The sequence below is a fragment of the Oryctolagus cuniculus genome, chromosome X (genome assembly GCF_051225735.1).
Source record: "Oryctolagus cuniculus isolate XC-2025 breed Fujian yellow rabbit chromosome X, ASM5122573v1, whole genome shotgun sequence".
Classification (NCBI taxonomy): domain Eukaryota; kingdom Metazoa; phylum Chordata; class Mammalia; order Lagomorpha; family Leporidae; genus Oryctolagus; species Oryctolagus cuniculus.
The window spans coordinates 13,939,978-13,952,460 of NC_142888.1; positions in this window are offsets into that span (position 1 = coordinate 13,939,978).

Below are 12,483 nucleotides of genomic sequence, written 5' to 3' on the forward strand. Positions count from 1 at the left end.
AAGAAAACTGGGAAGATTGACAGAGATGATTAATTTTTATAGTAAAAATGTAATTTTATATAATTATTATGTGGCCATAGAGAGAAATCAAAAGCATTTTCAAGTTTTAAATTAACAAGAAAAACAGAAACCAAAATAATGTTTACAAGTAAGATTCCAGGGGTGAGTGGCACAGTGGTTGAGGTGCTGTTTGAGGTGCCTACATCCCACGTCAGAGTACCTGGGTTAAAGTCCTGGCTCCACTCCTGATTCTAGCTTCCCACTAATGCACATCCTGAGAGGAAGTAGGTGATACCACAAGCGGCTGGATCCTTAGTGCCCACATGGGAAACCGAGATTGAGCTCCAGGCTTCCAGGCATTTAGGGAGTGAAGCAGTGGCTGGGATTCTCCCTCCATCTATGTATCTCTTCCTCTCAAATAAAAAATGAAAATGTAACCATAAAATTAAGGTATCAGACTAAACCAACAACATATAGAAAAAGGTAGCAATTTCTTTTCACGCATGAGGATAGAAAATATCAAAGTCTGATTTGATACTTAACATTTGCCAAATAAGTAAATATATACTCAGTAATTCTTGATGTTTATATTTAACCACCAGTATATTTTTTGTGAATTGAGGAGTCAAAATAAAAATACACAAATATTTATTCTTCTTTATTTCTTTTTTTTTTTTTTTTGACAGGCAGAGTGGACAGTGAGAGAGAGAGACAGAGAGAAAGGTCTTCCTTTGCCGTTGGTTCACCCTCCAATGGCCGCCACAGCCGGCGCACCGCGCTGATCCGATGGCAGGAGCCAGGTGCTTTTCCTGGTCTCCCATGGGGTGCAGGGCCCAAGCACTTGGGCCATCCTCCACTGCACTCCCTGGCCACAGCAGAGAGCTGGCCTGGAAGAGGGGCAACCGGGACAGAATCCGGTGCCCCGACCGGGACTAGAACCCGGTGTGCCGGCGCCGCAAGGGGGAGGATTAGCCTAGTGAGCCGCGGCGCCGGCCTCACATATGGAACCATATTTTTTGTATATGTCCACACTGTAACCAGGTTAACTTATACAACAACTGCAGCACTGCAGAAGACTCTCCTGGGCCCCTGCCCAGCAAGTCGCTTCCCCATATAAGGATGAACCCTATTCTGATTTTTATTATCACAGGCTAATTTTGCCTTTTTAGCTTCATATAAACGGAATCATACAATGTGTATTCTTTTTTGCGTTTTTTCTCTCAGCTTTGTGTTACTCTGTCTTTCATATACATACATACTTACATATAAAAAATAATGTAGAGGACATACTTGAGGCACATTGTTGTGTGTGTTCATAGTCTGCTCTTTTTTCTTATTCTGCAGTATCCCATTGAATGAAAATATCAAAATCTGCCCATACAACTTTCGATGGACAATTGAATTGTTTCTAGCTTTTGGCTATTCTGAATACAACTTCTATAATCATTTCTGTATATGCCTTGTACATTGTTAGGAATTTAATTCTGTTGAGTATAAATCCTGAAATAAAATTAGTTGTTGGAGTTGCTGTGTAGCTTCAGTAACTACTGCTAGGTATCTTTTTGCAAAAGAATTGTACAAATGTAAATCATCATGAGCAATGTGTACATGTTCTAATATCTCTATATCCTAGATAACACTTGATAATGTCAAACATTTTAGTCATCTAAATGTCATCCAAATTTAGAATTTCTGAAAAGATTTTTCCCTTTGAAATAACATAAAGAACATATAAAATCAGCTTAGTCCAGCTAAAAAAAGAGGAAAAAATAAAACAGAAAAATAGCAAAATGAATAAATACAAATATCAATTAAAATAATAATAAGTAAAATGCTAGAATAACATTTATTTCAATGATTGTGATATCCTATTAAACCTTGTGTTAAATACATCAGACAACTCTATTCCTGTTTTGGAATGGCACTGTAGAACATGTATTGATGGCTCATCTCTCTTTATAGTTAACTACCAGTTATGCATGAACTTATTGGCTGGATTTATGAGAAATATACTCTTAATTGTCACAATAGTGAAACAAACAAATTTTAAAAATGCAAATAAGAAAAAAAAACCAGCAAATGGAGAGCCTCTGAAAGTGGATCTCAGAGCATAGCATTAATATACAATCACAGAAGTGTTTAGGGAAACCAAATCTTGCCACTGAGTGCACACAGCCAAAGCAGAATAACTACTGCAATAAAGCCATGCAATATTCATTGGGAATTTTGGAGCTCTTAATTTTGATTGCTCTTTCTGCTCAGTATCATCAATTATAGAATTGATTAATGTGATAAAAGATCACTCAGTTTCTCTAAGGAATTTGTTATTATACCACCAATTCCTCTAACTCTTGCATATATATATGGCTAAAATAATTTAAGAATATAAATAGCAGTGAGCATTTAGCTTAGCAGTTAAGATACCCACATCCAAATTGAAGTACCTTGATTCAATTCTGGGTTTCAGCTTTTGGTCCCAGCTCCATGATGATGCAGGCCCCAGAAGGCAACGCTGATGGTTCAAGTAGTTGGGTTCCTACTACTCAGTTGAAAGACCTGGATTGTGTTCCTGACTCTTTTATTTGGATCTGGCCCAGCCCTGGCCGTTGTGGGCACTTGGGGAGTCAGCCAGCAGATAGGAGTGCTCTCTCTCTCCCCACCTCAAATTAAAAAAAAATAATTAAAATAATAAAGTGATAATAAAAGAAAAACTATTAGTACATTCTGGGGTTGTGAATAGGTGAGTACAACTCCAAATTTAATGGGCATCAGTATTCAGGATTTGTTCCATTATCATGAATAATTGAAAATGTATATCAAATAATGTAAAGTAGTATTTCTATGGTCTGTTGTCATTTCTATCTCCAAATTAAATGCAAAAGGACTTTAAAAGTTTTATGGAAAATAAAAAGATAAGTTTATTTTGTTGCAAAAAATTTGAAATTCATGCAGTTTTTCATAACACTTATTCTCCATAAATTGTTCCCATAAGCTTTCTGAAGACGCCTGTGATATTGAACTTAGATTTCAAAACGATATAGTGAAGTCATTTCAGTTTATAAAACATAGATAAAATTACATACAGCTCTGCTCTATTTCCTTCCAACATACAATATTTGTTATTATTTAATACTGAAAATATTTTAAAGTATTCGTGCTTCATAATCCTATTTATTTTTTGAAAAAGAGGTCATGTACCAACGATATAACCAGGTGATTAAGCATATTTTTACAACACTGGAGAATGTCCAAAAAGACTGCATCTGCCTAATTACTCCTCTTAATGCACTTAATACAGTGATTACATGCTTGTTGCTCCTCTCTCTCCCTCTCTTGGTCTCTGTCTCTCTCCATATATATAAATACATATATATGTATAAATTTCTGAAACAGTAAAATTTACCATCGCATGAATATGTTACATTCAATGCCAAAAACATTATTATCTTGGATAATGCCACAAAGTCAGCTTTCTATTGTGGCATCTAATAAATATCTGTGCTAATTTTAAAGTATTCCTTCTGTATTTACAATGCAACACCTTTATTTAATCTTTAGCAGTAATATCGAATACACACACAGGGAAACTGAATATGATTTTCTTTTGTCACTGACAGTAACAGATAGTTCTTGATAATTATGATCCATGTGTAGGTCCTTCTTTCATTAGAGGAGAAGAGCACACAATGCCAAATCAACTGCTGGAGCAGTTTTGTGTCATCAATCTCAAACCACTTGCCAATGTCGTGAAAGCACATATCTCCACAGAGTAATATATCTGTGTCATCTCATTGTCAAATATCCTAAATTGTTTATAAAAGCAAACCAGAAAGGAAAAAAATGTATTATTCTGTCCTATATGAAATGTGAGATAAATGGGTATTATCTCAGTCTGCATTTTCCTGTATGTATGTGTGTATTAATGTATGTGCATACATGTTGTAGGTGAGAGGGGAGGTATGCTTGTTAGTGTGTATATGTACTGTGTTTATCATATACCATACTACTACATATGTAATTTAGCTATCAAAAATCATGTAGATAAAAAGAGGAGTATTTCTGTTTCTTCTTCCTGTAAATGTTATAAGTAAGAGTCATTTTCTCCAGAAATAATCAAATGATCACTGCTTCATTATTTTAGATAGTGAGTAAAGATCATGCAATATAGGCATCATTACTGCAGCTATTATCACCACCAGGACCAATTTGCCCTAATTAAACTCTCTCAGGGGTACTATTTGGGGTTCAAACCATATGTTTTGGTAGACCCACTGGATTACCACTTGGAATGCATAGCAAAGCTATAAGCAACATCTCTAAAGTATTTGAATGTAAGAGATTAATACCATTTAAAAACATTTATCAAAGAGCCTTTCTTAACGAATAGTAAAATAAATAGTAAAATTGAAGGAATGCAGAACAAGATCTATCTGCACTCTACCTCTTTCTGAGACTTTGAACAAAGCCACTGAAATTTTCTACATCTGATTCTTCATTCAATTTTTATAAAAGTGAGCATCAAATGGCATAGTTTCTTTGAAATAATTTTGTAAAATAATGATACATATGCAAGTAATGTAATTGCTATTTTTTAGTTTCAAATCTTACTAGACATTCAAAACAAAGGAAGAATCACAAATAGCCAAGATTATATGGAGAAAAGTGCTTGCAGAATTATAAAATAGCTCTTGAAATATGTATTGAACAGGATAGATTAGTTAGGGTGCATTACACACATCTTATAATCTCAGAGGTTCAACAAAATTTGCAAATTTCCTTGTAAATCTAGGCAACTCTTTCAGGTCAGCAATATGTCATGAGTGACATAGAAGCTAACAGAAGCTCTGTTATCGTCTCTGTACCATCTGTGACTCATTGCTTCATTGGTTAATCAGGAAAGAAAAGCACCAGGGAGTTTCACTCTGAAAATGAAATTCTTCACTCTTGAAGTGCCTCAAAATACAGTGACTTCAACTCACAATCCAGCAACAACTAGTCACAGCAGTTCCATGTAACTGCAGACGAGTAAAGATGCACACCTCTTCTGTTACTTGAAGAAAGAGAACTGGATATTGTAGAGCACAGGAAGTTTCTACTACAAGCTTCATTAATAATGCTAACTTTCAGTAGCCTTGTAAGTTCAATTTCCTATTGAATGACTTATTATAAATGTTTCTATCTTCCTTTCCTGTACAGGTGATTCAATAGGAAAAGATTGAACCACCTGTAAAGAAAAAATGAAGATGACATATTAAACCATAAATATAATTCAACTGTACCAACTTACTCTATTATCAACCAGGTCTAGGAATCCTGAGTAACCCAGATACTTTATTGCCGCAAGTAACAGCACAAAACCTTTTCTGTTTCTCAAAGTCCTATGACTACCTCCACTTGCTTGCTCATACGCATACACACACAGTTGCAGACACACACATGCCAATTTAAACAGAATAGTGTAAAACATCTCCTGAAGGCACCATTACAGAAAGGGCTGTTAACAGTGGTGGCAGAGAAATTACCATTCTATCATGTAAATTTAAAGGAATTGTTCAATTTTTCCAAGTGTGGATGGGCAGGATACCAGAGGGATATCAAGATGAGGTTATATTCCACATGAAGAAGACTATGACTAATACTACATAACAAGAATGTAGAGTTATGTGTTTGTTCAGCAGAATAGCTGAGTGAGAATTGGCAGTGTGATTTCCATGTTATCAAAATTGTGTAAATAGATACTATTTTATAATACTTAAAATTTTATGTGGCTAATTTTTGCTGTCTTAACATATGAAGGTAGAACATGAATGCTGTAGATTCTTGATATTAACAATGAAAATCTTTATTAATTTTGATCTTAAAGCCACGTAATTTTAGAGAGGAAATCTGAAAGGAGACTTTCCTGAGGATGCAGGCAGAATTAGGGGTCTTCTTATTTGTCTGTGCTCTCTGGCACATATTATACATGGCACCTCTGATATCTCACTTTAATTTATTTGAAAAGTCAGAGGGGCATACAGAGATCTTCCAACCATTGATTCACTCCTCACATGCTTACAACAGCTGGGGCTGGGCCAGGCCAAAATCAGGAGCTCAGAAATCAACCCAAGTAGCCATATGGGTGACACAGGACTACTTGAGTCCCACCTGCTGTCTCCTAGGGTACACATTAGTAGGAAGCCGGAATTAGGAGTGGAGCAGGACTCAAACTCAGGCTCTGCAACATGGGATGTAGATATCCCAAGTAAAATCTTAACTACTGCGCCAAATTGCTGCCCCTGACCTGCTTTTTAAATAGCTGGCATGTCCTAATAGACTGTTAGCTCCTTGAAGGCACAAACTCAATTTTATTTGTATTCTTAACCTTGAAGTTTCAAATAATCCTCAAAACATAGTGGATTCTCCTTAAATATTTGTTGAATGAATTAATGTGTGGGGAAACTAAAGACATGTGACAGACAATAATTAAGGCTAAATACTTTGCTCCTAGATTTAACTTAGGATCCAGTCAATAGTAATAATTTCTTAATAGGAAGACAAAACTAAGAAGAAGGGTTAACCATCTTTCTATAGTTATGGGACATATAAATCATAAGAGTAAGGGCTCTGGAATCAGACTGTCTGGTTTCAAATCTGATTTCCATTAGTTAATTCACTGTTTTGTAATGCTAATATGCTATTTAAATTTTATGTGTCCCAATTACATTATTTTTAAAATAAGGATACTAATACCCACCTCATAGGTTTGTGCAGAATATAAAGAGAGTCAGTATATGTAGGTTACCTACAAAAGTACATAGGACATTGAAGCACTCAATAAATACAATAATTCCTATTTGTTTTTGTTCTTTTCCAAGATGATGCCACTGACACATACCTAGGGCATTCTTAGTTTTTAGGTTTAAAACTGTCAAGGGAAATATCCCAATGGGAGCAATGCTACTAATTGAAGATATGGTCTTTTCTGTTGGATAGAAAGCATTTGGGGTGCTGGTGCCGTGGCTTACTTGGCTAATCCTCCGCCTGTGGCACCGGCATCCCATATGGGTGCTGGGTTCTAGTCCCGGTTGCCCCTCTTCCAGTCCAGCTCTCTGCTGTGGCCCGGGAAGGCAGTGGAGGATGGCCCAAATACTTGGGCGCCTGCACCCACGTGGGCGACCAGGAGGAAGCACCTGGTTCCTGGCTTCGGATTGGTGTAGCGCCAGCTGTAGTGGCCATTTGGGGGGTGAACCAATGGAAGGAAGACCTTTCTCTCTGTCTCTCTCTCTCATTGTCTAACTCTGCCTGTCCAAAATAAAAAAGACAGTCTCAGTTACACAGTGGCACTCCCCTGTCCAAAAAAAAAAAAAAAAAAAAAAAAGCATTGGGAGGAAAGACCCAGATTAATTACCTGTGGGGAGCAACTCAGACTAGACTTACTGGAATTAAGACTTATTCTATGCATCTGCTCTCCCACAATATGGCGCTGGGAGAGGAGTAAACAGCTTCCACGCAGCTGCCTCTCACCAACTTGAGTGATGACCTGCAGGAGCTGATCCTGCTCCTGATTGGAGGAGAGCAGCGTGCTCGGCATATGGGTAGCAGAGTTGGGATTGGTGGAAGAGGACTATAAAGGAGGAGAGAGACAACATGCACCAGGAACATCTATCTGAAGGAACACCTGAGCAGCCCCCGAGAGAGCTGGCCGGCGGTGTGCCGCTCCCCCGCGGAAGTGGGGAAAGTGGCAGGGGGAACCGCCCTTCCACGGAGGTGGAAGGGTCGGTAGCCAACCCGGGAAGAACCAGCAGCAAACCCGGGGAGGGCCGAGCAGGCAAAAGAACAACGCAGGGTCCTGTGTTGTTCCTCCACGAAGAGGGGTAGCGACAATTACCCTTACAACAGTTTGAAAGAATCAATTTTGGAGGGAACATTTTTTTTTTTTTACTAGATTAAGCCTTCTGTTGCATATTAATTCTCTCCCTCACACAAGAGACCCTTAATTTTGGAAGAAAAGGAAGTTGGGGACCATACACTCTGGTGATCAACAATATGATATTACTACGAAAATTTGACACATTTGTTAGGTGAAGATCTCTTTAGATTTAGGGAACCAATATGGAACTTGAATAAAAGAACACTCTGGAAACTTCAGAAAGTGAAGCAAGTATAAACTTAACTCTTCAATGAGTTTTGTTAGCAAAGGTAGGCTATATCATTTTCCTTTGTTCTATCTATGAAAGCAAAATGTACTCAACTATTTGGTATCAGGTATGTTCAATCTAAAATGCTGGTATATTTGATTCTAAAAAGACCAAAAATTATTATCCTCCTAATTGTTGCCTGAGGACAATTGAAAAATCACTTAGCAGTATTTGCTGAACTGTGCCGAGAAGTTCCAATTAATTGGATCTGCTGAATAGCACCCAACTGGAAATCAAATCATCAATTTGATGTGAGTGATAATAAACTAGCCTACCATTTTCCTTGTATGAAGTAAACCTGGATTTATAATCTTTATAAGTATTTAATATGAAGTTTAAAAATGAAAAATAGGTTCTCTTCCTATACAGAAAGTCACAGCTAGAATTAAGGCTGAAATATTATTACATCTCTTATGAAGAGGTTATACAGAAACTGGCTTGTAGTTTGGGTTCTTGAAACATTTCTGCACTATGATAAAAATTACATATGCAATTTCATGAGATTTTTCCAGAAGTTCAAGATAGACCCAAAGGAAATAACTTCCTCTGTAATATGCCCCATTTATAATCTACATATTTCATATCAATAAAATGGACTTTTTGATAGTTATTATTAGATATATTTATTAACTTGTTCCAGAGAATAAACTAAAGAATACTTGGTTCATTTTTCTGGTCATCTCATTTTTAAGGTACAATATGGGAATTTACTTTCAGCAAAGCTATGACAGCTAATAGCAACTTAGTTATAAAACTTGTAAAATTGGGGGAAAAGCATGTCTCTCTCTTTTAGCACTTCTACCCAAGCACAGTGCCCAAACTAGAGCACATATTAATGTCAATAAGCAAGGAAAGGGTTGCAACACTGCCAAATATTTGCCAAGCACTCATTTGCACATTTTGCACATGACCCCCCATTTAACTTTTCCAAAAATCCTTACATATATGCAGTTATATATCTAAAGTAGTTTTGTGAGACACAGCAAACTACAGAATGCCCAGTTAAATTTGAATTTCAGATCAACAATAAATAATGTTTGTGTAGTTATATCCCTGTTATTCTAGGAGACATACTTAGTCATACAAATAATTCACTTTTTGGGACTGGCATTATGGCACAGTGGGTTAAGCTGCTGCCTGAGATGCCAGCATCCCATATTGGAGCAGGAATTTGAGATCTGGTAATTCTGTTTCTGATCCAGCTTCCTGCTAATGTACCTGGAAAGGCAGTGGAAAATGGCTCAAGTGCTTGGGCTCCTGCCATTCACATGGGAAACACAAATGGAGTTCTTGCCTCCTGGCTTTGACTTGACCCAGCCCAGGCAGGCCTTTGCAACCATTTGGGGAGTGATCCAGCAGTTGGGAGATCTCCCTCTTTCTCTTGCTTTCTCTCTTGCTCTCTCTGTAATTGTGTTTTTAATCAATCTTTCCTTAAAATAATTCAGTTTATCTGAAATTCTTTTTTTTTTTTTTTTGACAGGCAGAGTGGACAGTGAGAGAGAGAGACAGAGAGAAAGGTCTTCTTTTGCCGTTGGTTCACCCTCCAATGGCCGCCGCGGCCGGCACACCACGCTGATCCGATGGCAGGAGCCAGGTACTTCTCCTGGTCTCCCATGGGATGCAGGGCCCAAGCACTTGGGCCATCCTCCACTGCACTCCCTGGCTACAGCAGAGAGCTGGCCTGGAAGAGGGGCAACCGGGACAGAATCCGGCACCCCGACTGGGACTAGAACCCGGTGTGCCGGCGCCGAAAGGTGGAGGATTAGCCTAGTGAGCCGCGGCGCCGGCAAGTTTATCTGAAATTCTAATTTAACTGAATATCCTTTATCTGGAATGTCTACCATAAAGGGCAGGAGAAGTTTGTTGTTAAAAAAAAACTGAGATATATAGGGATTGAATGTAAATCTGTACAATATCGCAATTCAGTTTCAGTTCTATCCATCTCCAAAACCCAAACTTTTCTATGTTACTCCACTGGGTTATGCCGCAGCAATTCTCTAGACTTAATTTGTTTATCTTATGAGGAATCTCAAAAAGTTTGTGGAAAAATGGAATTAGAACACAGGTTTATTTTGGTTAAATTTTTGAAATTTGTGCATAATTTTTTCTTTTTTTTAAGATTTATTTATTTGAAAGTCAGAGTCACACAGAGAGAAGGAGAAGCAGAGAGAGAGGTCTTCCATCCACTGATTCACTCCCCAATTGGTCGCAACGGCTGGAGCTGCACCAATCCAAAGCCAGGAGCCAGGAGCCTCTTCCTGGTTTCCCACGTGGGTGCAGGGGCCCAAGGACCTGGGCCATCCTCTACTGCCTTCCCAGGCCACAGCAGAGAGCTGGATTGGAAGTGGAGCAGCCAGGTCTCGAACTGGCGCCCATATGGGATGCTGGTGCTTCAGGCCAGGGCGTTAATCTACTGTGCCACAGTGCTGGCCCCCATAATTTTTTCATATTATACATTTTCATGAACTTTTTGAAGACCTGTGTGTGTATTTTATTATATAATCACCTGTATTTTTCATATATAAAATAAATATATGAAAACTCACCTCTTGACTTTTGAGGGGTTCCTTTAACCCATGGTTACCAAAGTTAATCATATTTATATTTCCAGAATTTTCATGTCATTCCCATGATCTCATGACTATTTCAATAGAATTTGCATTGAAACTTACTGTGCACTGGAAAGTCACTAGCTTTTCAGTATTTTTCTTATTTTTGTTAAAGAAAACAATGTGATATCCTGAAGCATACAGACTTCTTAGCATCATAACTCAGTTAGGGTAAAATATTGATATATTCAAAAAGCATTCTATATGATTTATTCTCCTGAGTAAAAATGAGAGAAATTGGAAAGAATTCTAAGACTAGAGACAAGTTGGAAATAGTCCCTTAATTGAGGTATGTTGTTGACAGAGGGTAAAAATCCATTCAATAGACAGGTAAGATTTCTCACTGTACCTGATGGTAGGGACCATGAAGGTAAACCTCATGAAGTTCATAGACAGGGAATGCTACAGCTGAGCGAGTTTGAGTACTACTTTGCAAACAAACAAACAAAAACAAAAGCAAAACAATTGTATTTCTTGCCTTCCATTTATCACTGTTTCTTCAACTGGATGTTCCTAAGTATCTAGAAGAGAGATTCTATAACATGTAAACTCATGGGCCCTAAAATCAAAGATTCTAACTGAAGTGAGGCCAAGATGGGCATTTTAGTAATTTTTCTGGAAGATTCTGATGTGGATGATTGACGGGACAATCTTAAGAAACACCAGCATGTGTGCTTAAGAGAGAATTTTCTAGAGATAGTGATTTGTATACCAAGAGTTGACTATCAATATTAATTCCATAGACAAAGTGGGTAAGTCCATAGGTACTTACTAATTTTATCTTATAGGCGATTGATCAAAATAATTATTAGCTACCCTTAGTGTCTTCTATCACTGTTTTCTCCAATATATTTTTTAAAGATTTATTTATTTTTTTATTTGAAAGACAGAGTTACAGAGAGTGGCAGAGAGAGAGAGGCCCTCCATCCGCTGGTTCACTCCCCAGATGGCCGCAACGACTGGAGCTGTGCCAATCCGAAGCCAGGATCCAGGAGCTTCTTCCAGGTCTCCCACGTGGGTGCAGGGGCTCAAGAACTTGGGCTATCCTTTATTGCTTTCCCAGGCCATAGCAGAGAGCTGGATCAGAAGTGGAGCAGCTGGGATTAGAACCAGCACCCATATGGGATGCCGGTGCCTCAGGCCAGGGCTGTAACCTGCTGCTCCACAGCACCGACCCCTCCAATGTATTTTCAGCATAGCCCTGACTGTTAATGAACAACTTAATACATTATCCCTCTTAGTAGTTTTTTTGTCTGTTCTACTTAATATGACTGATTTAATTCTGTAATTAATACACAGTTATTCTTAAGTGTTGAAATTTAACTGAAATGTGATCCCTGTTAAACATAAGAGTAGGAATAAGAGAGGGAAGAGATGTATAATTTGGGACATGCTCAAGCTGACTTGCCCCAAATGGTAGAGTTAGAAACATACCAGGGGACTCCAATTTAATCCCATCAAGGTGGCATGTACCAATGCCATCTCACTAGTCCAAGTGATCAATTTCAGGTCGCAATTGATCATAATGAAAGGACTAAGAGTCAAAGGGAGCACATAAGCAAGTCTAGTACCTGCTAACACTAACCGATAGAATAAATAAAGGGGAGAGTGATCCAACATGGGAAGTGAGATACTCAGCAGACTCATAGAATGGCAGATGCCCTAAATAGCACTCTGGCCTCAGAATCAGCCCT